Genomic DNA, 25278 nt, shown 5'->3' with positions numbered 1-25278 from the left:
CATGCCAGGATTAAGGCATTCCAAGTGGTTCTGCTCAGAAAGAAAGATATGTATGTGCATATATATACACATATAAATTATTTTATTCTATATGTATATGTGGAATTCTTCTTGTTAAAATAGTTTCCTGTATGTAGAATGCTCTTACTCAGACTACTTTGAAAGTACAAATAAGATACAGTTAAGGATTGTTTTAACATTAAATAAATGCTTTGAGAGTAAACAGAAGCTGTCTTTATTGGCAGTTTATTAATCTGTTGAAAGAAAACTATTTGAAGTTTTTCTAACTCTGGCTGACAAGGGGTTAAAATATTTTAAGTGTGGTTACCATAGCACACGGGAATTAAGAATATCTTTCAGTATTCTTGTCAAAGAAATGGTCTGAAAATTGCCAAGTATTTGGTCTGAAAATTGCCAAGTATTGCCATTATGGCTCTCATTTAAAACACAATGATCTCCCTCCCTCACCCTCTGAAAGGGCTAATATTTTGTATCCAGACACAGGTCACCTAGAACCTCTAAAATGAGCACTAAATGAAGAAATGGCTTTCTTACCTGAACAAATGTCAACATCTGAAAAACTTTTAAAGCCTTATGGGAAGGGGCGAAACATATTAAGTCAATTGAAACTGTTAAATTAATGTTCTATGTACAAATCAAAAATACTTCTTGTAAAATAAAAGAATCCCAGTGTATAAATTATTGTAATAGGAGCCAGGTTTTCAGGGAGGGTAGCAGAAAACCACTATCACCCCTCTACACGAATGCACTTTCTTTTGTTAGAGGTTTAAGCAATTAATACCTTTTACTTGCCAGGTTTTTTAGATAACATGTTGTGGTTACATGGCAGCTGTTCTCTGGTGAAGCCATGCTGCAGAAGGGCAGCATTACTCCCGGTGTCATATGAACACTGCCACCAGTGAAACCCAGAGTCCTTCACCAGTCTGGGAATCCCTGTGCAGAGCTATGGCCCTGCCTGTCACTTGCCATTCTCTCTCCTCTGTGACTTTCCTCCTTAAAATGTAACATTAACTCCTTACTTTTCTGAAAGAGTTGATATTAACTGTGCCAAAAATTGGGTGCCCACAATGCCTCCCAGTATATGTAGAGGAGTAGTGAGGAGATGCAGTATTAATAATATTGAATAAATCATAATAAATCATCATTTATTCTTTGACTGATAATTGTGCTCCAAGAGGCAAAGCTTCTGTTGCATGTATTCCCAGTAAGTCCTTGCTTTGCTCTACACAGTGCTCCAGTGATGAGTTGCCTACTACCTGGTTTCCTTTAGATGCAGGATCTGGTTTCCAGTGTCTGCTTCTTAAGGAGATTGGTACCACCCTCACAAAAAAAAAAAAATGTCTAGCTTCTTTCTGGTTTTACTTGTACAGGATAGGCTGTCATACATTAAATATGTTTTAAAAAGCACTTTTCCTACATGGAATTGTCTTCAATAGCCTGGACAAATTTCATGGCTTATTAACCCACAGAAAAATGGCATGCATTATTTTGGATCCAACAAAGTGGAGGAGTCAAGAACTCTTGGCAGCAGCATCTTTTATATTGGAAGGCAGGGACTTGTAAGCAGTGCCTTTTAAGATGTTGCTTTGTGGTCACAGGTAAGCAGTATGAGACTTGAGATTCCTTTAGTTCATCTTTTTGCCTCTTAACTACAGAAATCCCATTAGCAATGCCCATTCATCAGCCTCCTGATAGACGAGTTAATTATCAAGGCTTTGCTGAATACTGAATCAAGTGTGTTTTTGTGGTGTTGTCTCTGCTAATAAGCTCATCAATTTGATCTTAATTGAGTGTTACTGGCAGGCAAACTCATATATGAATAGAGATGGGGAAGTAGACAGCTCCATTTGAATTCTAGCATTTTATTTTGTATCAATTTCATTCACTATGCTACTCATAGTTATTTGATAAAAATACTTGTTTGGTGTACTTTTTAATGCTTTCAGTCAAAATGGTTCACTCAGCTTGTCTTAGGCTAGGTAGGGAAGGCAAGGGGTTTTTCTTGAGCTATGTAGGATTTCTTAGCTAATAATTGTAATTGGATATTGTCCCCTTTTTAAAGCCAGACTGTGTTTGCCTTCGGATTTTTTGTGCTTTCACTAACTATACTGTAGTCTTAAAGGAAATGAGCATTGCCTTATTTTTACAGCCCCTCTGTCCTCCTTCCCAACAGATACTGTCGTAATAATAATGAAGTCAACACCACAAAGCACAGTGTATAGTGAGAACTTTATTCATAGGAACTGCTTATCATAGGGTTTCTTAGCTCAAAGGCAATAATCACCTATCAAATCTCTTATCTGCAAACCAGTTTGATAGTGCCAGCACTGTATATGTGGGTTTGAGTGTGATTATATTAGTCTGTCAGTTTGGTTTTCCTTCCTTTGGAGGGTATACTTGATTATTTCCTACAGACTAGCAAGAAGAAAGCAGAGAAACAACACAGAGTAAAGCTAGTGGAAAACTTTACTGTGGGCAATATCCAAAATTAACAGTGGGGCTGCCACTGTTTGTCTCCCCATGTTAATGAGTCCTATTAACTTTCAACAGGCCCCCCACACTTCCTTGGGTCAGAAATTTCTAAGCACATGGATCATGCATAGACATAGAGGTGCATTTTCAGCAGGAAAACAAGTATATTCTTTAATTTGATTTTGCTTATTTAATGAAAAACAAGGTGGTGTTAATTTTCTGAGCTTTCAGGCCAGCTAAGATCAGGGTGGTCTAGCACTTAACTTCTTTTTCTGACTTAAGATTTTGTCTTTTATGTGGTGAAGTGGAACTGGCAGTGTGTTGGAGAACTCACAAAACTTTTATTTTCAATGAAAACCCCTGTGCCAAAGGAAGCTACACAAAAAGACACTAGTACACAACAAGCTGATTGTGGCTGGTCTAGCTGTGGAGCTAGGGTAGATTTTTTTCATTATAAATTATAACATAATTGTTTGTATATGTATAGACTTGCTTGCTATTGTTTGCTCATTTCCAGCAAAGAAGGCGGGCTCAGCTCTCCTTCTCTAGGTTAGAAAAGCAGGTCATGTTTGAAAGCAGCATGCTGATTTGGCCAGCAAAAACTAGTGGGATTTTACCTTTGCAGTAGGTAATGGCGAATCATTTTTAAAATCAAATCTGGCTTGCCACTGCCTGTATAGTACTTACTGCCAAGCATGAGTTTTCCTGGGAAATGAAAAGAGGCTTTCCTCTAGGGGTTGTCTTTCTGTAGGTTTTCTCCAGTTCACATCTCTTCAGCAACCAGTTACCTTACATTGCCATGAAGTTTCTTTAGGGACTCACTCTGTCTAAAAAGATGCCTCTTCAGAAGCCTCCCTATTTCACTCCATGGCACCATATTTGAGTAGAAGAGCATCAAAGTCAGCATACCATAGACCTGACAAAAGTGCATTTAACAAGACTGTAATAAGACTGCTTGATTCTCATTTGTATCCCACCTTCCTCCAAAAAGCAGAAGGAAGTATTTGCTCCATACTAGAAATTACCTGCATTTCCTGTTCTGAAGCTTCTGTAGCATTGTAGTCTCTGTTTACTCTTTTGTCTATTTAATAAAAATGCTTTGTTAAATAAAAATGTGGTAGGCATGGGAGAAAAAATTAAATTTCCAGGATGTTTCCCCTGCACCACCTCATCCCAGATTGTTTGCCTTTGTGTGCCTTTAAAACAAATAGCATGTTGTTCTGTGAGTGTTCTGTAATTTAAAGTAGTGGTGTTGCCTGCAGAAATGAAGGGTTCTGTACACACGTAAAACTTGTATGGTATTTTCTAATGAAATATGACAGCCCATTTGTGCAGCTGTGTCTAATAAGGCATGAATACATTTAACTGCTGTTTATGTCCTCACACTATTTGTTTGAAGTACAGAAATGCTGTACATTCACATTAAGCAATTCAGTATAGAAATCTAACTTGGACTGACTATTGATGGGAAGTATTTCATGATTTTGTAGCAGGTTAAAACATATGGTTATAGTTACAATAAATAAATTACTTGGTCCATAAACCATTGCCATTCAGCACAACTGTCAGGTTGATGTAGGTTTATTCTTCAGGAAAATAAAATGTAGATAACAGATAAGTAGTCTCTGGGGAAGGGAAAAGTTTCAAATTCTTTTTAACGAGGGCACTTGGAAGAGAAGAGGAGAAGGTAATGTTCCAGAGATGAGAAACTCTCCAAATATGACTTAATTCTATTCATCAGTTTTTCTTCTATATTTCTTCCCTACCCATCCTCAAGTCTAGGGAAAATGAGGTAGCTGCTAAGCCATAGGCAGCAAAGGATTCAGGCGTGTTTCATAGTTGCATCTGATTTATCCTTGCATAGTACTGTTGCCTTTTCTGAACAGAGCAGAAATATTCTTCTCTGATAAAAATAATGAATGGAGCAGAAATGTTCTTCTCTGATAAAAAATAAGGAGCATTTTCTTTCAGGTTTTAAAAAAAAAATTGTCTCTGGCATTATCTGAATTTCTTAACCCAGTATTCTTCTGCAGCACAGAAACAGAGATAAGACAGTTGAGTTTGGGAAGATATAGATACTGTATTAAGCTACCTGTAACTATTAATAGCTGTAGATATTTATTAAATGTATGTAAATCTGCTCAGAATATTGTTTTCCAGTAACAGTATCAGAGTATGGTTAACATAAAGGATCCCTGAGGAAGACTGGCACAGATCCTCAACTGACTTTTCATTAACATATATTTTAATTATGGCTTTGGTGTCCCTGGTGACCAGGCTCTCACTGGCATGAGTTTTTTTAAGTTCTGTTTGGTTTTGAAAGTATATTTTTAAAAATCCTTCATTCTTACATCTGTTTTAACAGATATGGTTATGAAAAAAACTCTGCAAGTCTCTGCTTACATCCCAAACAAATAATATTTAAGAAGCTAAAGTTCTTGGTATCATGTACCACTAGTTAAAGTTCATTATCTCTACTGCACAGTAGCCTCAGCTGGACATAACTCTTCGGATTGTAACTATATGATTCATAGGAATAAATGTCAAAATATATGTTCTAGTATGAAAAGAAAAGAAAAGAAAAGAAAAGAAAAGAAAAGAAAAGAAAAGAAAAGAAAAGAAAAGAAAAGAAAAGAAAAGAAAAGAAAAGAAAAAAGAAAAGAAAAGAAAAGAAAAGAAAAGAAAAGAAAAGAAAAGAAAAGCTCTCTTAGCTTTCTCACTTAATTTTATTATCCTGCTTCTCTCTGTGTAGGTTTTTCCCAGACTCTATTTTCTGACCAGGTTATTTAATTTCTGGAATTCCACAAAAAAATACTCAATGCTCAGCAAGTCAGTACACAACATTCAAGTTGAAACATCTGAATTTCACAGTTCTGGAGACCCTCTAGAGCAACTCAGCACCTTCTGTGTCCCTTATCTACTGTTTCTCCAAGCTTGTCTTGGTGAGACCTTGGCTTCTGGCACAGCTGTAGGAAATCTGTGCTTTTTCTCTATCCTGTGGAAGAAAAGGCTGTTTGAGAAGCTACCTGCTGTAGGAGAGAAGTGGTTCACAACATCTTCTCATTGCCCCCACAGAGATGACAGCAGCTGCACAAGGACACACCGTGCTGCTGCTGCAAGGCAGTGTCACTCACTGGCATAGGCCAAGTTTGGCTTTGCATGCTGGTTTAGTTTCATCTGCAGAGTAAAGGTCGAATATTCTGAAGACATATGTGCCCATATTTAATTTGTAGGGATCTGACTACAAATTGGCATTACAAAGCATTGGCAACAAATGTATAGATTGGGAAGCCACCACGTGCTTTAGGGGAAGTCTGTTAACAGCTTGCAAAAATTCAATGTTTTGCTTTGGGTTCTGATTTCATACAATTTTTGAGCAACATAGAATGAAATTTTTTCTCTGTATGAATTCACCCATGTAAGATTATCAGTTTGAACTTCAAACATCAGCATCTGCAAATGGTTTTGTTGCCTCTGTGAAATTAATTGTTTCCTAGCCTATCACTGTGTGCATATGTGTTTTATCCATAGCCTGAGCAAGATCTCCTTCAGAAATGATCACTAGCAAAAAATGAATTGTTTCTTAAGTATCTGATGGGTAGACTTAGAGTAGTAAAGATAAGCATGGAGTGGTGTGCCTCTTCGCATTATATTTCCCTTCTGTAAGTCCAAAGAGGAGACATAGTTTTAAGACATCACTGAAGCACTCTTGCCTGGCACTAATTTTCTTATCATTTTCCTGCATGTGTTATTCATAGGAGTTTTATTTTCATAAAATATATAGAGGCAGAGGAAAGCTTTAAATCTTTTAAAATCTTCTAAATCTATCTCTTAATTGTTTTCAGCAAGTAATGGCACAGGAATGGAATTTCTTTACGTAAAAATACAAAAGCTAGATGCTGTCTCACACAGGGAGAAACATATTTCAAGCAGATGGGCTTTCAAATGAGGATGAAAACAGCAACTCATGGATGACCAGGTGCCAGGTTTTTCTGTCCCGAAGAACTAAAAATAATTTACATATTTTTGTTTTTAAAACATTTGCATGTCATCTTGGTGTGATTACTGGCACATGTTGTATTGATTCAACTTTATTGTCACATTATTCTTTCACATTCAAGGGTCACATGTGCTCCACATCTGGTGAACATTGAAAAGCCTTTTGAAAAGCATCACCATGTTTTTGTTCTTAGAAATGCTTGTGACAAATATCACAGTCTTGCATCTGCTTCTGCTATTGGTTGCAAACAGGATGCACTAGGCTGTGCCTACTGTCCAGTTACAAAACCACCAAGGATAACATAATACATTTCCTGTTAGCTGAAGTGATTAACTGCTTGGCTATTGCGCCTTGTTCCTTGCACTAGAATGACTGATAGGAATGAACTTTTTTATAGCGATTCATGCTAAAATATAATCTTGCTTTTAAGCAGAGCATGCTCTAAAACCCACTAGCCTAGTATTCAATGTCAAAAGTCTCCAAGAAGCTACTACTTAAAACATTCTGGAAAAAAACAAAAGGTTGAATGTTTTCTGATAGATCTGCCAGTGCAGTTCTGTTTGGTACATTGCTCAGTGCATTCTGTAGTGTGGCTGCATGACTATTTAGCACGCTTCATGACAATGACGCTGCATTTATCGTGAACATCTGACAGTGAGAAGTACACTCACTGTGAACTCCATCTGTTCAGCATGTACATTTCCCATACCAAACCAGTTGCACGCAAAGAAGATTGCAGTGTGCTTTTGGCACATTATTTATTATGTAGGGCAAAGTTAGACACCATGATTAGCATCTTCTTGTGTTTCACCCTTAGGTGCATATTATATAAAATCTCATTTGGAGATACCTAAACCCAAACCTGAAACATGTTTAGTTGGGCTTAGAATGAAGGAGAAAATATTCTCTTGACTCAATAATGACCTTCATTTCTCTTTTGGGACTTGACTTCTGACACAGAGCGAAGGCCAAAATAAAACCCAGACTGAATGAGGGCCCTGACTTAAACCTGCTTTTAATTAAGCCTTGTAAAGAAGCTTTTCTGCTAAAACTCTCAGGTTGAAGAGTTCATGCAAAAAAACCTCCCTGTGGCTTATGAACAGCCAAACTGGGGACATTCAAACATACATTTTTGAATAGTTTAATCCAGAAAAAATGCAAGTGAGAAAGTCCATATTATTTCTTTAATGCAGTTTCTATCATTGAAATGAAAATGAAATGAAAATGAAAAAATAAAATAACTGGAGAGGCAGATCACTGCTTCTCCAGTTATTTTATTTTTTCATTGTTCTGTGTGTTTCAGTTAAAACTTAATGCTGCTACAAGATGTTTTGATATTAACAAAAAATGAAAATGAAATTGTTTTGGTTTCCTTTTTTCCTAATTGCACATAAATCTGGCCCAGTTCAGCTGGACACAGTTACAGCATGCTAGACATGTAATACACATTTCAAATCAGAATCCTTGTGCCAAGGCAAAGGTCAAAGTAATTTTCTTGTTTGTTTGTTTTTAAAGGGATTAAATAAATGTAGTTTTACCACAAGGAAACTGACAGCGTCCATTGCTCACTTACGGCTTTGAAGTCCGCATTTTAATGGGAGAGGACAATCCTGTCTGGACCAGTGGCAGGGATAATTTCAGAAGTAAAGGCTGTGTGTTTTCTGTGCAAAATGATGCTCTTTGTGCAACATGTCTGCTAGATCACTTACACTATCAATCCCAGACAAGAGCTTATACCACATTAAAATAAAGCTGTGGCTTCAGTGACAGGCTGTAAACAAAAGGGGTGGGATACAGTTAATGGCAGCAGTATAGTGCTAAAGAAAAATAAATAATTCCCTTTTACTTGCAACTGGCAAATGCCCAAATGCTGAAACATCATCAATCATCCTTGATGACTAGATGAGATCATAAACTGAATGAGGAAAAATAAAGTTGAATTTAACTTAAATTGTGATTGGCACAGTAAAAATTAACTTTCACCCTAAAAAATGTTTTCTTCTTCCAAAACATTTCTAATTGCCACCCTTCCCAACTTTTCCCCACCCATTGCAGAAGTTCCAAGTGCTCCTCAGTGTTGGTAATGTCAGCCTTCCATGCCTGTTTCAGCATGTGCTTTTAGGTTTTTTTTGTTGAGAAGCAAGCTGCTTTTGCATTTCTTCCAAAAAAACATCTTAAGTGCAGTCTTTATATAAATACTGAACATCATGTTACTCATAACCTCATAATTCACCAGTCTAGCAGCTGAATAATGTAGCAGGCATAGAAGACTGAGAAGCAAAGGATGTTATACAGACCAGGAGAGTCATTCTGACAAAAATCTGTTGGGGAAAAACTTCCTGAGAAAAATGCATCGAGTTTCTTTTTCAGTTCTTCACACATTACAGTTTATTGTGAACAAAATACACACTCAAGGGAACAGTTATGTAGTGTCAGGAAAATTGACTTGGTATTTTAATTTTTACAGCTGTTTGTGTTTTTCACCATGATTTTTTAGAAGTATCTATATCATATCCCTGGAAAGAGTTGTTTGTTCTTCATGAGTTGATGGCTTTAAATATAAAAATTTAAAGTTTGAGACTTAGTAGAAATAATACTAAAATTCCACCCATAGTGTGAAGCCCTGACATTGGATCTGGCAGACTACAACATTATTTAAAAGATAAAGCAGTGTATCACAAATATTGCAGCCAGGCAATGATCATTACTGATTTTTTGAAAAACATCAGATGAGAGACTGGAAGAATCAGTTTGTCACTGATTTTGATAAGCAATAAGTAAGGAAATGTTGTAGTTTTAGACCATTGGTTTAAAGGCATTGTTGCATCCTGGCTATTCATGGCACATACCAAGTAAATTGAGAATATCAGTCTCATTCTTAGGGGTCTAATTGATGCCAAATTGGCAGAGATTGAGTAGTATGGGAGCTCAGGCTACCCCCTAACCTCCTGAGCTTTTGCATATTTACTTTATCAGTGGTGTAGATAAGGGCTTTTGCTTCACCATGCTGTCAATCTGGTCTTTGCTCTAAGATGAAAACTTTGAATTTAATTATGTAGCATGGGCTTGGGTTCAGCCCTCTCCTGTGATATCAGATGTGTAAAGGTCTGATGGTAATTAGTGTGTATTACTTGTGAGAGTTGGGAACAAAAAATATTTCGATATATACACTGAGAGACTGGATTTTTCCCTCTTAATAAAAAAAAAAAGGCATAAATGCTGACTTAGAATTGCTCTGATTATGTTGTGTTAAAATGGTGGATCAGTCATGCTGTTTGTTTATTTATTTGCATAATAAGATTTGGGGGGCAAATCCATTCTAGACTGAGTTAAAATTCTGCCAGCATATGATGATTCCATGTTATTTTATGTGGAGAGAACTGTAAACTGAGAACTTGTGTTTTTGAAGGAATGTCTTTCAAAGGCTCACTGATCATTGCAGCTTGGAGGGATATCGCCAAAATAGTATTTTAACTTTTTTTTTCCCCCTGTTATACATGTCAATTTTTTTTGTCTGTGTTGGCAGGAGGCTTAGTTTGTGGATAGATGTTTATCCTTTACATGATCATGTTCATATAATCATTCTTGCCAGAAAGTGGAAACATAAGTACAGAGGATTTTGAGACACCCAGAGTAGCTTTTGTGGACGTGGAAGATTTAACAGTAGTTGGTAGGGCTGTCTCAGTGGCCAGTGTAGGAGCATTTGGATGTGAGAACTGTGGGCTTTGTGGCGGTGCTCTGCTGTTGTCAGGAGAGGGAAACATGAGTGACACACACTGGGGCCACATGGCCCTTCTAGGGCCATAGTGTCTTTTAAAAGGACCAGTAGTAAAGGTCAATTGTAACACATTGTTCTGGAGTATTTTGTTTCAGTTTTGCTTTACTGAAGCTACCACATACATTCCTTGAGTGGTTTGATATAGACATTTAATAACCTTGTCTTCTCAATTCATGGTATAGTTAGATGAGATAGGTGGCTAGTGAAATGTGTTCAAGACTGAGAACTGGTGGACTCCAAGTCTCAGTTATTTTGCAGTTGGCTCAGTGTTTGCTAGCCTGTGCTGAAAGTAGCTAAGAAAAAAGGATTGTGCTGGTTCCAAGGAGAACTTACAGCTGAAAGCTGAGTCAGCTCTTGCAAAACCCATTGATACTTCAGTCTCAGGATAAAGAGTGAGTTTGGGACATCCCAGGATTCCCAACGTTTTTCAAATCAAGAAATTTTACCCATTGTTTTGCCATTGCCATTAGCAAAGTTGCCTTTGCTGTGTGGTTTCGACATTCCTACCTGCAGCATCAGAGCCTGTTCTGAATTTTGTGGCCATGGCGCTAAATAATCTACATTTAATCACACTCTTTGCTGAAACAGTGTGAAATACTGGCTTTTGGAGGTTACCCTTGCTCTTTTCATGATGTTTGGGTTATTATTGGTCATTTGACTGTTGACCAGTTACCTACTAGTTATTCTCAGGCTAAATGTTTTTTTTTTTGCTTTTAGTGCAAATTTTCTGTTGCTCTGTGCCTGAGGATTTTAATAGCTTCACACCAAAAGTTGGTAGATCCATCTATTGAAGTATAAGGGTATGCTCTGGAAGATTAGTAACAAGAATAACCTTCAGACATCCTCCATGAATTCAGCACTTCAGTTTAGTATAAAACATTGTTGTTCCTGTAGTAATCTAGAACTTTAGCAAGCTGTTTTTTGGTAAAATCAGTAAGAATTAGTAACAGAGATTTCAGAATTTTTTCCTGACAATAATTTTTTCTTTCAGTAACAGCAAACATGTATTTTTCATGTCCTTCACTTTACCCTCGTGTACTAAAAGGTTGCAAGTTTTAAATTATCACTAAACTAGTAAAACAATCATTCTTATTCTTCAATGATCCTCTGGGAATCTGGTACCAGAAATAAAGATTCCAGGAGCCAGCTCTCCTGCAGGAATGAGGAATTCTGATTACTTGTTTCAGAGTATTTGTCCACCCCGTGGACTGATTCGAGGGTCAAGATCTGGCAAAGACGTTTCACTCCCAAGGGAAGTAGAAGCTATTGAGGCCAGTGGGTAAATTTAAGTAGCTTCATTTTTCTTTTCTAATGCTTCTGCCGAGGATCATCTAAGCCCTCACAAAAGTTGTGCTAAATAAAAGGAAACTGTTGCACTTTAAGTATACATTTGCCTTTAGTGGCTAATGGAACATTCACATCATCTTTCATTTTGGACATGAAGTATAGCAACTTCTGGTTTTTCTTCAAGGAATTTGGTTTGTCGGGGAAACATCTGGTTTATGTAAATGAGCAGGGAATTCGATACGCGAGGAGATGATTGCAAAATAGCATCTACGTGGTCTCTGCATCAGTCATTCAGTTACCTTTTGCAAAAATAAACAGCTATTACATCTGTAATTGCTGTCCCTTTTTCAGTGTGCCGTGTTAATGAACATGTTTTGCTCCTGTGAATTTAAAACAAATTAAAAAAAAAAAAAAGAGAGAGAGAGAGAGAGAGAGCTAAGCAGCATGTCCGCAGCAGAAAGGACGTAGGATTTTCCTGCTGCTGGGATGCGGCTGCAGGGCCGAGCCCAGCCCGGATCAGTTTGCCAGGCGGCGGCTCCGCGCCCACCGCGCTCCAACAGCGCCACCTGCAGGCCGCGCCTGTGGCCGGGGCGCTCGGGCCGCGCCGCCGGGAGCGCCCGGTGCCGCCGGGAGCCTGAGGGCTGTCCGGCCGTGGGGGCTGTCCGGCCGTGGGGGCTGTCCCCTCGTGGGTCTATCCCCCTGTGGGGGCTCTCCGGCCGTGGGGGCTGTCCGGCCGTGGAGGCTGTCCTTCTGTGGGGCCTATCCCCCCGTGGGTCTATCCCCCCGTGAGTCTCTCTCGCCATTGGGGCTGTTCCCCCGTGAGGGCTGTCCTCCCGTGGGGGCTGTCCCCCCGTGGAGGCTGTGTCCTCGTGAGTCTCTCTCGCCATGAGAGCTTTCCTCCCGTGAGGGCTGTCCCGCCATGGGGGCTGTCCCGCCATGGGGGCTATGCCGCTATCCCGCTGTTTCGCCTTCCTCGTGGCAGACCCCTGCCCGCGCTCCCCCCGCGTGTCGGGCTGCGGCCCTGCGCGCCGGCCTCCTTGCACACCAGCGGAGAGGTCCGCGCGCTTCTCTTTGCTCTTCTAAAGCGAGCTAAAAATTCGCCTTTATAAATTGAAACACAGAGAAACAGTTCTTGTGTTAAAGTTTAATTCTTCTTAGTTCAGCTTTGCTCCGTCTCGGCCATGTTTTATTAAAATTATTTTGGTGGCGTTTCTCTTCCATGTTTTCTGATGTGGAAATACAAGTCGAAACCCACTTATCACATGAATCATTGTTAAAATCAGCAGTAGTCCTCTGTGTAAAATCTGCCAGTAAAAGCGGGAGGATGGGGATTAAACCTGGAGCACATTAAATTAGTTCCAGTCTATCCCAAGCAGGCCCTGCATTGCTTGCTTAGGCAGGCAAAACGGAAACAGGCAGTTTATAACGAGGCTGGTTTAAAAACCGTGGGGTTCATTTGAAAAAGATTTATATCTCTCACTTATATAAACATTACAAACGTGGGCTGCAAGCAGGAGGCAAATCTTTATCAAAATCTCTTTAAGAGCTTTTTCATTGTGAAGAAAATGGACAGCGTGTACTCTTGTTTGAAGATTCGCCAATATCTGTGCACTGATCTCTTCTCAATGCTCTTAGTAATTAAAATGTGACTCAGGGTAGAACAGAGAGACCACCAAGCAGTAGTTTGCTAGGGTCTGACAGAAGTGGCCATGACTGAGGTGGCAGAGGGACGTTATTTGGAGGTGGGAGAAGAGATTGTTCTGAAATTAGTTTAGGATTTTTGTAGTGGTTATAAAAAAAGAAAGAAAGGTGAAATTTTAAATAGAAACAACTGTGTATACATTTATCTTCACTCACCCCCTTCCCATGCTGCTTTTCTTACACAGTAGCAGAGACATGTTGTGGGCTATGTGATCTTTGCTAGGGCCTCCAGCACTTTCTGTTCGGAAGATCAAAATGCTTGCCCCACGAAAACTTGAAATAGTCTGGGATGTGAGGGCCCCAGGTGATGACTGGAGTGCTAACTCACATGGTAACATTTCTGGGTAACTTAATTGTGATGATGTTGTTTGGAAAAGTTATTTTTAGAAGGAGTAAACATACATTAGTGCAGTAAAAAAAAAAAAATTTAGTAATAACAGTTATTTCTAGCTGTTGCAATACCATTTTACTGCAGTTAGGGTACATTATAAGAGTTGTTCAGATCCTGGATTTAACAGAAAGTGCTTTTCATATTTCATTTTGATGTTAATAAACAGTGTCTAAAAGAGCTTTGTAATACTAGTCTGCCTTCCAAAATATGATCCAAGGCTCAGATAAATGATTTAAAGTATTTTGTGCATTACAATATATAACAAAGGTACTCTGGATTCTCTCATCAAACTAGGGTGTCTCAGACCTCCCTTTTTTTTTGCTGCAGGGGTGTCTCCATACAGAGTATCACTTATGACCCAGAAGTCTGATTGTCATGTCCTGAGAGCATACTGACAGATGGCTTGTTAGAAAAGTGGAGTGCTGTTGAGTGATTTTAGAATTTTCTAGTAGTACTTTAAGAAGAAATTTGGATTTTTCTGGTCTTATAGTAGTACGAGTATGCTATGATGGTAAAGGTTGGAAGCACTCCCTTCCTGAAGTGTGGGGAGCCAGATAAGAAGGAAAGAAATTATATCAAAATGCTGCATTTTCTCTTTTTAAGACCTGTGCAAGAGAGACTGTGAAATACACAGACATACCCATACTGGCTTTTGTAGAAAGAACCCAGTTGATGGTGAGCTCTGTCTTGTGACACCTTGATGGCTATTGATGGTTAAATAGGTTACAGGGGACTCAAGTCTGCCTCTGTTGTATTGGCATCAGCATACCATGGCTCATAATGTACGTGGGGGCTGTAAAGGGACCTCTTAACTACACTGAATGTTATTTCTCATATCCAGGCCTCAGCATCAGGCTATCAGAGCACTCAAATTAGTGTTTGGTAGCATGGGAAGCAACCACTGCTTACAGGTATAGAAAGGCAAGAAGGGCACATTTGGACTTGGAGCTGAGCATTGGTCTCTAGAGGATCAGTCTAGTGCTGACCACTGGGCCAGGAGTCCTTTCTTTGCTACCAAAAATCACAACGGGTAACTAACTGAAAAACATCTTGGAACCTCATCTTCTAGTATATACAGATGAATTTGTGGGGTTTTTCTTTCTTTATTGGATAGGTTTGGGACTTTTTTATATTGAATATAATGACCACCTTTTGTTGCCTGTTAATGGAGTCTGAATTGTGTTGTATTTCAGGACATGTTGATACTCTCCTAAAATAATTTTTTAAAATGCAGTTAACATAAAAGTAGCTTAAGCCAGATCTGGTCTTATCTTTAAAGTGGGATATTTTTTTTTCCAAGTTAAAATGAGGTGGAATATACATTTGCCCACCTCTTTAGAGTGAAACTTGGAACATAAATGCTTTCTGCATGAAACAACTAGGAAATGCATATGAAACAAACTAAAAACTTCTGAAGTCCTTAAATGTTTGGAATGGCATGCGTGATTTAAGTGGTTTTAGATATTGGGACCAGATGTCCTGTGCTCCAGTGGTCTCCCTTTGTGCAAATGGGATTTCATGAGGGATAGCTATGCTGACTCAGGCATTTGGCTGAGTGGGAGGGAAATCCCAGGCGGACAGAAAATGGGATGGTTTTTCTAGTTGTAGCTCACGCTGGACAAATGGATGGGGAGGAGGTGTGGCAGGAGCAATCCCCGGCACATGGCCAGGATGCCCTCACATGGCCCTTGCAGCTGGCACTGGGAAAGCAGTCGGACATCTTTTCCATCCAGAGCAAGGGCCAGCAGCAAAACCCCTGCCAGTGCCACCCAGCTGGCCTGGCTCCATGTGGGGATGATGGGAATGGTGAAAGGAACCCAAAGAGTAGAGGACTTGCCACATGCCAACCAAAGGAAAGACATGTGGGCCAAGAGGCAAAGAACGTCATGACTGACAAGCAGGTGTTGCATGTACTCTCTAATAACAAGCATCCTAAAAATTCACATACCCACACCAGCCCTGGCTGTGCAGTCTGCTCACCACTGCAGGTGAATACCAGCACAGAAGATTCTGCCCAGCTAGGGAGCTGAAGAAACAGTTTGTAGGTGGTTGAATTAAATTGTGCTTGAAAAGTCAACTGTTAGCTTCTAGAGCAGGAAAGCATTTCCAAGATGAAATGAGAAGATTAAAAGAGTGGGATTTCAATAGTGTTTCACCATAATTGTCATTTTGCCTATGTCTGTATTTCACTTGATGTTTAATATTATATACATGCTGAGTAGTTGTTGCTGCAGTTCACACATTTATAGGGGAAAAAATGTCCTTTTCTTTGGAGTATCATTGTTCTGCCACCTGCTGTTCTCTGAATGATGATTAGTTTTTCATGGTACTAAAAAGCTGGACAGGAAAATTAAAGGTTTAACCTGTTACATTTCATAGGATGGAGTGAGATATGGTTCTATAATTAACTTTCTTTTATTTTGTTCAACCTTAGGAGAAAAAAAAAAGTCCTTTTGTTTGCAAATCAGACTACAGTGAGCGTCCTCCAATGAAGATGTTCTGTGAATGAAAGATTCCTTCCACACACAAAAATGAGCCAGGCATTTTTAAATTATAAACTTATACATATGACATCTGCCTTTAATCACCATGAAAGCCTGAATCCTGCTTGAAGCATAGTGAGTTTGTACAAGGGCTAGAAATGTCAGTACTCTATTGTGATAACATTTACTGTACTGATTAACAGCCGTGGTGCTTTGCAGCAGAACGATAATCTGCCTTTTGTGTCTTTGTGTTGCCATTGTGTCTCCTTCCTGTGGTTCCAGCTGTGGGGCTGTGGACAGAGCAGTGGGATCTCCTCTGCAAACCTCCCATGTCCATATATTTTTATGTGTTATGTCTTTGTCTATCTGCAAACTAAGGTGTAAAATATTTCAAATACAATGCAAAACATTTTCAAATTAGCTACTGCCTAAATTTCTACAACAATATGATCTGGTACCTAGTCTCATACAACCATCTCATGCAAGTTGATGTTTTAAATGTCTTTCAAGTTTCTTGACATCAAGGAGTTTCAGTCGCTATTACTTTAGTAAATTCCAACAGATTTTGTTTTAGTGTAGATTGTCTTAGTGGTAGATTTTCACCAAGTTTCTTTAATCTCAGGGATACTGCAAAATGGGGTGTGTTCTGCTCAAGATAGTACCCCTATTCATCATATTTTATGTAAAAGTATGATCTCTAAGTATCACTAAAAAATACCAGGTGTGCGTTTGGCCCAACCTTAGTTGAAATCATTATTTGAGTGATGCTTTGGTGCAAACTGGCATTGTGGCTTGTGGCAATGTATGCTTGATATCCTGGTTGTCTGTTAATATCAAGCTTCTAGGGACAGAAGTTGACTGGATTTATTTTAAAAAGTTTGATGGTAAGTTAACACACTTAAACACAGAAAGCCAGAAAACAAATGTCTTTCAGATGGACCCAAACAGTCATGCAGGCTCCAAACTCCTTTTGTTTTTCACTTGATGTGACTGGTTTTGCCTTTTTACCCTCATCCCCAGCCCTCATTTTTCATTTCTGGTACCAGTGTCCACCATGGTCTGACCCATCACCAAATATCTGGAGGTTTTCCTGCAGCTCTGAGGAGTTTCTGGAATATTTGATGGTAGATTAACATAGGACTGAAGGAGGAGGCATAAAATGAAGACTTGAGAGAAAAGAGAGGATAGAAAAGGCAAGAATGTGAAGGAAAAGAAGAAGATGGACTTGTTTTGACTGTCAGTCTCCTTTTATGACTCACTGCTTACAGCCTTTACAGCATGTATTGCTTGCATCCTTTTTGCTGTTTCTGAAGTATTTTTCCCTCACAGTTCACAATTCCTTTCACTGCAATCAAGAACCGTGCTAAATAATTTATAGTTCTACTCACCAGATGTATTTAATGCACAGTGTTCTATTCCATGAGACCGCTGAGTCTGTGCTTTCTGCTTGTTTTCTGCCCTTTCACCCCCAAAAGTCTTTGTAAAATGTGCACACCACTTGGAACATCCTCACCAACTTGAGAACTGGAAAAATCATAGTTTCAACTTCCCTCATTCCTCATGTGCCTTTCTTGACTCAATTCAAGAGCTGTCTCATACTCTGAAATTTTCTTCTGCCCAGAGACATACATAAACTGTTATTCTTCCTTTTGATAAGGAATTGTCTCCCACTATGAAATTCACTCTTTCAATTGTTTTGTAACTCCTTTCAATGTTATCTCTAGTTTTTCACATCCTCTTAGAAATACGGACTCTAAGACTCGGCACGATATATAGGAATTAATCCTGACACTGCCACATGCTTTAGTAAACCTGCTTTCCTACTTCTGTGCCATGGATACTGTCTTTTATAGTGACATTAGGCCTTTTGCCTTGGCCTTGATGTAAGTATGTTTATTACGGATTGGATCAAAAATGCAGCTGAGCTAGTTTGTTTAACAAAAAAAAGTTCACTTCTGCTCAAAAACAGCTGCCTACAGAAGATTAAGAGAAGAGGACAAGGTTATATGATATTCTCCCTGTTCCAACCATTATGAGTTCTGTAACAGTTGTGGTTTCCGTGTATTTACTGATATTTGAAGGAATTTTTTTCCCCTGTGAGATTTCCCATCATCTTTGCGAGCACAAGTAAGAATTTAGCAGCACAACAACATTTGGCAAGTAGTTCCACATCTGAGCAAATTGCATGAGGAAATACCTCCATTGAAATTGCTCTTTAAACTGGCTCCTTTCCAGCTTTGTATATTGCCTCTTTCTTGTTGTGATGAGACAGAGTGAGCAATCATTCCCTACCTGCCTTCCAGGTCCACTCATGATTTTTTAGACCTTTTCTCTCTACTGGGTCATCTATTTTTCTAACCTGAATTATTACAGCTAGTCATCTAAGCAGGAATTCAATCATTTTCTTTGTCCTGAGCATCTCCCAAATCTTTTTCAGTACACATCTCTTGGGACAGAATCCCCTCCTTCTGCAGACATGATATGCGCTATTGAATGACCAGATTGGTTATACTATATTTTTCTTGATTTATACCCCTTTTATTTGTTTTCTAACCCTCTGGATTCTTATCCCTTGCTTTGTAGTGGTTGAATGTGTTCCCATTGTTTCCCTCAAAATTGATGAGATTTCACCTCATAGCATACTATGTTATCCCTGTGCCCAGGGATTTTCTCAGTTTTGAACCCCATGTTTTAGCAATTTTCTCAATATTCCAAGACTTATAGAAACAAACAGCTTCAAAAGCCATACTCAAAAGATCCTCACATGCAGAGCACCAAGATCTTTTTCTGATGCAGGTTTTATCTTGGCTGTGTCTGTATTCCTGTTTCATTCTGCTGACACTGTTTTTGCTGTGCTGATTCATGTTTTTACCAAGCATGTCTGTAGAAGCTATCCCAGCTAAAAGCTTTGACTGAGTAGGTTGGAAGTATTCCCTTTTTAACCTGCTGATGAGTCTCTCATGTCAGACATGAGTGATTTAAGTAAAATTCTCCTTATCCTTGCAGAGATTCATCTAATAAAATCCAGACTTATTAAATACCCTTTTTTCAGTACATTGTTGCTGCTGAGCCCCCATGAACCCATTAAAATATCTTAACACAGCTGTACATGTCGATGATTTCCAAAGAGAGAGGGAAAAACTGGACCATACCATGTAATGATACATTGCCCAACAGCATAACTCACTGCAATGAGGTGATTTTGGTGCTGTGGAGGAAGATATATCAGTGGGCATTTGAATTTTCTTAAAATATCTAAGTCTTGCAGAACTGACATAGTGACACAATCTGCTTGTTGTGGCAGCAGGAACAGAAATAACTGAAGAAGTTGTAAGATTAAAAATAAGAAATTGTTGTCAAGCAACTGTGGTCCTCAGTGAAGACAGGAGAAATGTGTTAAGAAGAAATCTTACTTATGTTGTTCAAAATATAGTTTCTTTTATGCCCTAAGAATATTAGTTAAAGAAAAATACTGGAATATATTACTTTGGCTGTGGGATCCAGATGAAATCCAATTGCTTAGGTCATGATCATAGGCTAGGGAGTTATTGGCAGAAAGAACTGTCCTGGGCTTTGCTTTTGTTTTGGTTTTAGAAATGATAGGGCTTGAAGAGCCTGTTTTAAATACTTGTGTTGTTATCACATATTAGCTGTTAAGTGTCAATGCTGTGTTTTTGGAATTATGCAAGACATGTTAAAAAATTATCTCTGACCAGAAGAGCTTACAGATGTTGTGCTTTTAAAAAGTTTTATGTTGTCAGTAATTTCTTCTTGCCTTTGACTTGTCATTGTGTTCTGTAGTAACTTCTAACATCCTGGGTAGATGTTCATCAGGTATATCAAAGGGCTTTTGTTATCTGTAGTGTTGGCTGATAGACACCAATTAAGCATCTGGCCATTTGACAGTGTATTGAAGAAGTCATCCTATGAGCAGGTGATTATTTCTATAATTTTCTTTTATCTCTTGGCAACCTTAAATTCTAGCTCATCTAAGCTTTAAGTTGGCACTGCTGCATAAGGAGGCAGACCAATCTTTGTCCTTGACAACTAGTGTGTTTCTGTGGCCAAGCAGTAAACCCAAGCAGAGAACCAGTATGGTTAGAATGATTTGATTTAATGCACAGTCACAGAAACACTCTAGCAGGTGCACAAGGAAGAGGCTGGTGTGGTGAGTGGAAGGTGAGAATGAAGTCTAATTGGGAGAGCATGAGCAAGGGATGAATGTGAATTTGTATCTTTGACAGTGTGAGCCAGGTCAAAAATAGCTTCTGGAAAGCTTACTCCTTTTCTTTCATTTGTTTATAGTAAAATTTTAAGATGCTGTCTACAGGGAGAGCCTGAAAATTGTCTCTCCAGTTTTGAGAACATAGTTCTTTGGGCAATGTTCAGAGTGGGTGATAAATGCAGAAAAGAGGGCAGGAGATTGATTTGGCTCTGTAGGGATATTTCATTCAAACAGAAGAATCATTAAAAGTAATGACAGAGGAGACAGATCCTAGATTCTTTTACTGTTTCCTGTGTCTCTTACTAGCAGTTTAGTTCTGCGCTGTTTTCTTTATATGTGTATCCTTGGTGGGTTTCTGTATCGTATATCAAGTGACTAGACAGACACTGCCATTAAAGAGAAGGTGCAGTCTCTTGGTATTGGCAGGGACAAGTCATAAAACTGTTTTGGTCTCCAACAAAAGCACTGGGTGTCTCTCCTGATCTTGAATGGCTTACACTTTTTTTTAAACTGGAGGCAGCCATTTACTGCCCGCATCTTACACCTCCACTCTCAATCTGCTGTGAGTTTGCTCAATCCTGTGTCCGCTTTCCCCTAAGGCCAAAGTTTGCTCATTCTCCCTGCAAGGAGAGGCTTTGTCAGCCCCTCCCCAGCTGGAAACATAAGTTTGAGACTAAAACTTTACTTCCCAACAAAGGAAATACATAGATAGTGGACTTTTGTTATCTAAAATCACCTGTCTGACTAACTCTATGCTCTATATTTTGGCATACACAGATTGAAGTGTTTCCTAATAGTGAGAGTGTGGTACTTTGAAGAACTTTTTTTTTTTTCTGTGTTGTGTTCTGGGTTGCTTATTCTTAAATGATACCCTAGAAATATGTGAAGAGAAGACAAAACAGAGGTACACTTTTATCAAAACCTGCCTAAGTCAATAATTAAAATGATTTCTAGAGCTTCATGTGGCAAATCATAATTTGAATGGTAAGATCATACTTAAATGATATATTGTGTGAAATCGCTAGTCACATGTAGGCCATTTATTAAAAACTAAATACATGAAATAATTGTTTTGCAGGGAGTACAGACATCTTCCCACCCATATGGAAATTATGTGCAACCAACCCCAAATCTCAGATGGCCAAACAGTGTAAAACAGCGAGTAGCAGCATTTGATTTATGGGCAGCTGAGCACTGCAGGCAGCAAGGACTCCTCCTTAGTTTGGCAGCGCCTGTTGTTTTTACTAAAATGACTATTCCTGCAGAGATCTATTACCATCAAAGGATCTGAGCCAGTTTCACATACCCATGAGCTTCTCCTTTGGTGCCATTGTCACTTTTAGCAGTTAGAATGTTCTTGCCTCTGTCTGGACATGGGGAAAGTTAATATGCAGTCTGCCAAATCACAAACCACAAACAGTCAAGCCCAGGTAAAACATGAAAAATCAAATAGGGGAGCATTGGAAAGCTGCTTATTCCACATCTCTTTTGCCACCTAAGTTATCAATAAAAGGAGCTGTGTTTAAATAGGCCAGTCCCAGAGTTTGGGACAGCAAATTACCCAAGGGCTTGTGTGTTTCCACCATCTTCTACTGGTTTTACCTGTAGCTGGGTTTAGGGGTTTTTAGTTTTGGTTTTCCCCAAAAAAATTCTTCACTTGTATAAAGCTGTGTGGTTCCCATTCCAAGAAGTTCTGTTTAACTCATGCAACCTCTGAAGGAATTAAACATGTTTTGCTTCCTGAACAGAAGCCACTAGAATATTAACAGACTGAGGTAGTCTCTCAAGATTTATCTCCTCCTTCCTCCTGGATTTTAAAGAAAATAAATCCCACTTGGTTGAAGTTGATTTTTGCTTTAATGTTTTTAATGACAAATTGAGGACACTGGGCTGGAAGCACAGGGGTTACAGTGCTCAGTTCTCTTCTAAGTTTTGTCAGGGACACATGTTAATTCAAGTAAACTCTGAACCTCCTCTTCCTCCCAAACTCACTCTTTTTTCTATTGAGAAAAATAAGTCTAATGATGCATATGACTTCAGATTCTTACAGTTATTTTAATACTGAAAATAATGCCTCTCACAGAATTGCAAAACATTTTTTCTTGGATTATTACACTTCCTCCTAATTCCTGTAGATCTTATAAATAAGATTTTAAATAAGATTTTGAAGCACAATGGCATGTTCAGTGTTTAAACCCCCCCCCCAGAATATATTTGTACTTTCTTCACTATTATCCCATCTGCCAAAGTTCAGGCCTTTTGCAAAAATCAGCAAATTGACATCAGTTTATTTATCCTTAGGGACATCAAATTATTACACTGCTTAAGTTCTAAAAATAAATAACTAAAGAGGGTGGAGGGAAGAGATGGAAAACAACAAAAATCTTTCACAAAGTCTCTCTGAATTCTGGAGAATGTGTGATTAGAGCATTAAAATGTCCAAACAATGCAACTGAGCAGAAAGTGTTCGAACTTGGGCCCTTTTAGCTGGCTCTACATTAAGCAGCGCTAATGTTTTTATACAGTCTTTGGAAAGCTCAGAATTGACCTGTTTTTATTATTTTTATTGGCTCCCTTGATGATAGACAAATGGGGCTAACTTGAGGCCAACATAACCAGCAGGAAATTTGGGTCATGGGTAGTTACATTTTTAAAACTTGTGTTCTAGGGCTGTTCAATCAGGGTAATTGATTGATTGTTAGGTGGTGCAGGGAGCCCCTAAATCACTGGAGGTGGCCAGATAATGACTATCTGCCAGTGGATTTTGTTTGAGGCAAATTTCCCAACTCCCCGTGGAGCCATGCTCTGCAGTGAATTTGTGAGTCCCCCTTTTTTTTTTTCATGCACAGTCCAGTCCAACTGGCCTGTTTGGACAAAATAGCCTCTAAAACTTGGAAGTTCCATTTGAAGTCCTCTGTGGTGCCATTTCCCAAGAGATAAGGGGAGAAACATTCCAGAGAAGTTCATACCCCAGAAAGACCCTACGTGCATTCTGAAGTTAATGGTTTATTACAGCTCTTTAATTTTTTTTCCTCTTTCATTTTTACTTTGAAGATAAGAGGTGGCAATTGTTACTTGAAGTTGTTGAGTTTTAGCCTGTCCTACAGTAAATCACCCTGAAAGTTTAGACATGTTTTTTTTTTAAATCATGTATGTTTGAAAGTTTGCCAAAGATGCTGTACATGTGTATTTGCAGGAGCCACGATCCTCAGGCAGGAGCTGCTCGCTCTACTGTTCTGTACAGCCATGGGCATCCTCAGTGCTCCATGCCTGTGGCTCATCTGTGCATGCAAAGTACAGCTTTTTCAAGAACTCATCTTGGTGCTGCAGCAGCATGCCATGCACTTAGAGATGGAGTGAAGTAGAGTTTGTGGATTGGGAGGGGAGGAGGGGCATAGATGATGTGCCAGTAGATAGTAGATGATGTTCAATAATACCTGGCATAGGTCTTGCCTCTTCATAAAAATGAATTCAGGTTAATATGGACTTAAGTTTGTCATCTATTCCAGAATAACTCCACACATAGGTTTATCTTGATTTCTTAGATTTTTGGGGCTTATTAGGCTTTTGTTCATTGCAGATGGCTTCCTTATGATAGATGCATACCTCTGAATTCCTTGAAGCTTTATCTTTATCCATCTTAGGATCTGAAAGAATCTGTACTCCAGATGAGAATTTATTTGTGTCACTTTTTCAGAAGAGAAGAGATAATACTGAATTAAGGCAGGGCTCAGTTGAAATCCATAAATCAAACAGCCTTGTTTTGAGGATGGCCCAGCTACCAGCACATGCCAGACCAGTGCCAAACACCATAGATTTCCTTCCTGGGTGGAGCAGTGCTTGGATTTACTGTGTATGTGATTTAGCACTCCCTGCCCAAACACAGAGGGTGCCAACCCTTTCTGGATTTCAGAATGTTCCTTCTTAGCTCTCACATGCTTTTGACCACTGCAGCTTTGTAATTTACTGCCTCAAGTCTGCAGTTGCTCTTACTGTTAGGTGTAGTGGATAGTTAGAAAATTCTTCTCCAAGGTATGTATTCAAATGGAAACATGACATCTGACCACACTGAAGTCCCAGGAGAGATGGGTCCATGGCAAAACTTGTATGTCAAGAGCAGGGTGGGGTACAAAAGTCCATTGAAGTGTAGTTTCTTATAGCACAGCCTGGAAAAAAGCTTCTTGGAACTTAAGTAATTCATGCTTTCTTAATGATTGAGATCTGTGGTGGATCAGTGTAGGTATAAAAATGACAGTTTATTAGATGCTTGTTAGTGTTTCTGAGACTGACAAAGAACAACTAAAAATACAACCAGACCCCCTGAAGTCTTGTATGAAGTACACCAGGAGGTAAAGCTTTCAGTGTTTGTGTTCCTAAAGCCCTTGCATGGTTTTGCTGTTGTCTAAACTTGTGTCTCTTCCTAGTATGTTTGATTTCTATTTTATTTACTTATTGTGAATCAATTTAAAGAGTAAATTATTGGCTCTGGTGCCTATTTACCATGACTAGTCTTTGTGAAGTTACTGTAATAACAACCAAGAATAAATGCCTGCAAACTTGACTCCTTGGATTACAAGAGATGTTTCACTTTACCCTGTGAACTGACCCACAGGTTGTCACAGGGGGATCTTTTGGGTGATCAGAGAACAAGGGGAGGGGTACTGGTGTTGCAGGAGACCTCCTGGATGGACCTGAGCAATCACTACCACCAGGAGAGAAAGGCTGCTCTTTCCTCCCACACCTCCCTCCCCATCCAAGAGCAGTGTTCCTCCTGTTTGCCTTGCAGTGTTCCCACCTCTCACCTGATCCTGCTGCTGAGTTCCCAGCTAAGCCAAAGCAGAAAATGAACATAAACAAGTAGAAGTTTCATCCACAGGTGTTTGTGGGCAGTAGGGTGGCAGTTTGATGGTACAATTAATC

At 39.2% G+C, this 25278-nt stretch overlaps 1 protein-coding gene across 1 annotated transcript in view; it reads left to right on the top strand.

Annotated features, from left to right (window-relative positions):
- SCFD2 (sec1 family domain containing 2) overlaps window positions 1-25278 on the top strand; it is a 186609-nt gene that overhangs the window by 52896 nt on the left and 108435 nt on the right. The gene's annotated exons all lie outside the window — the stretch shown is intronic.

The sequence above is a fragment of the Zonotrichia leucophrys genome, chromosome 4, assembly GCF_028769735.1.
Source record: "Zonotrichia leucophrys gambelii isolate GWCS_2022_RI chromosome 4, RI_Zleu_2.0, whole genome shotgun sequence".
Classification (NCBI taxonomy): domain Eukaryota; kingdom Metazoa; phylum Chordata; class Aves; order Passeriformes; family Passerellidae; genus Zonotrichia; species Zonotrichia leucophrys.
Note: the sequence above shows the minus strand (reverse complement) of the source record. Positions and strands in the feature narration are given on the sequence as shown.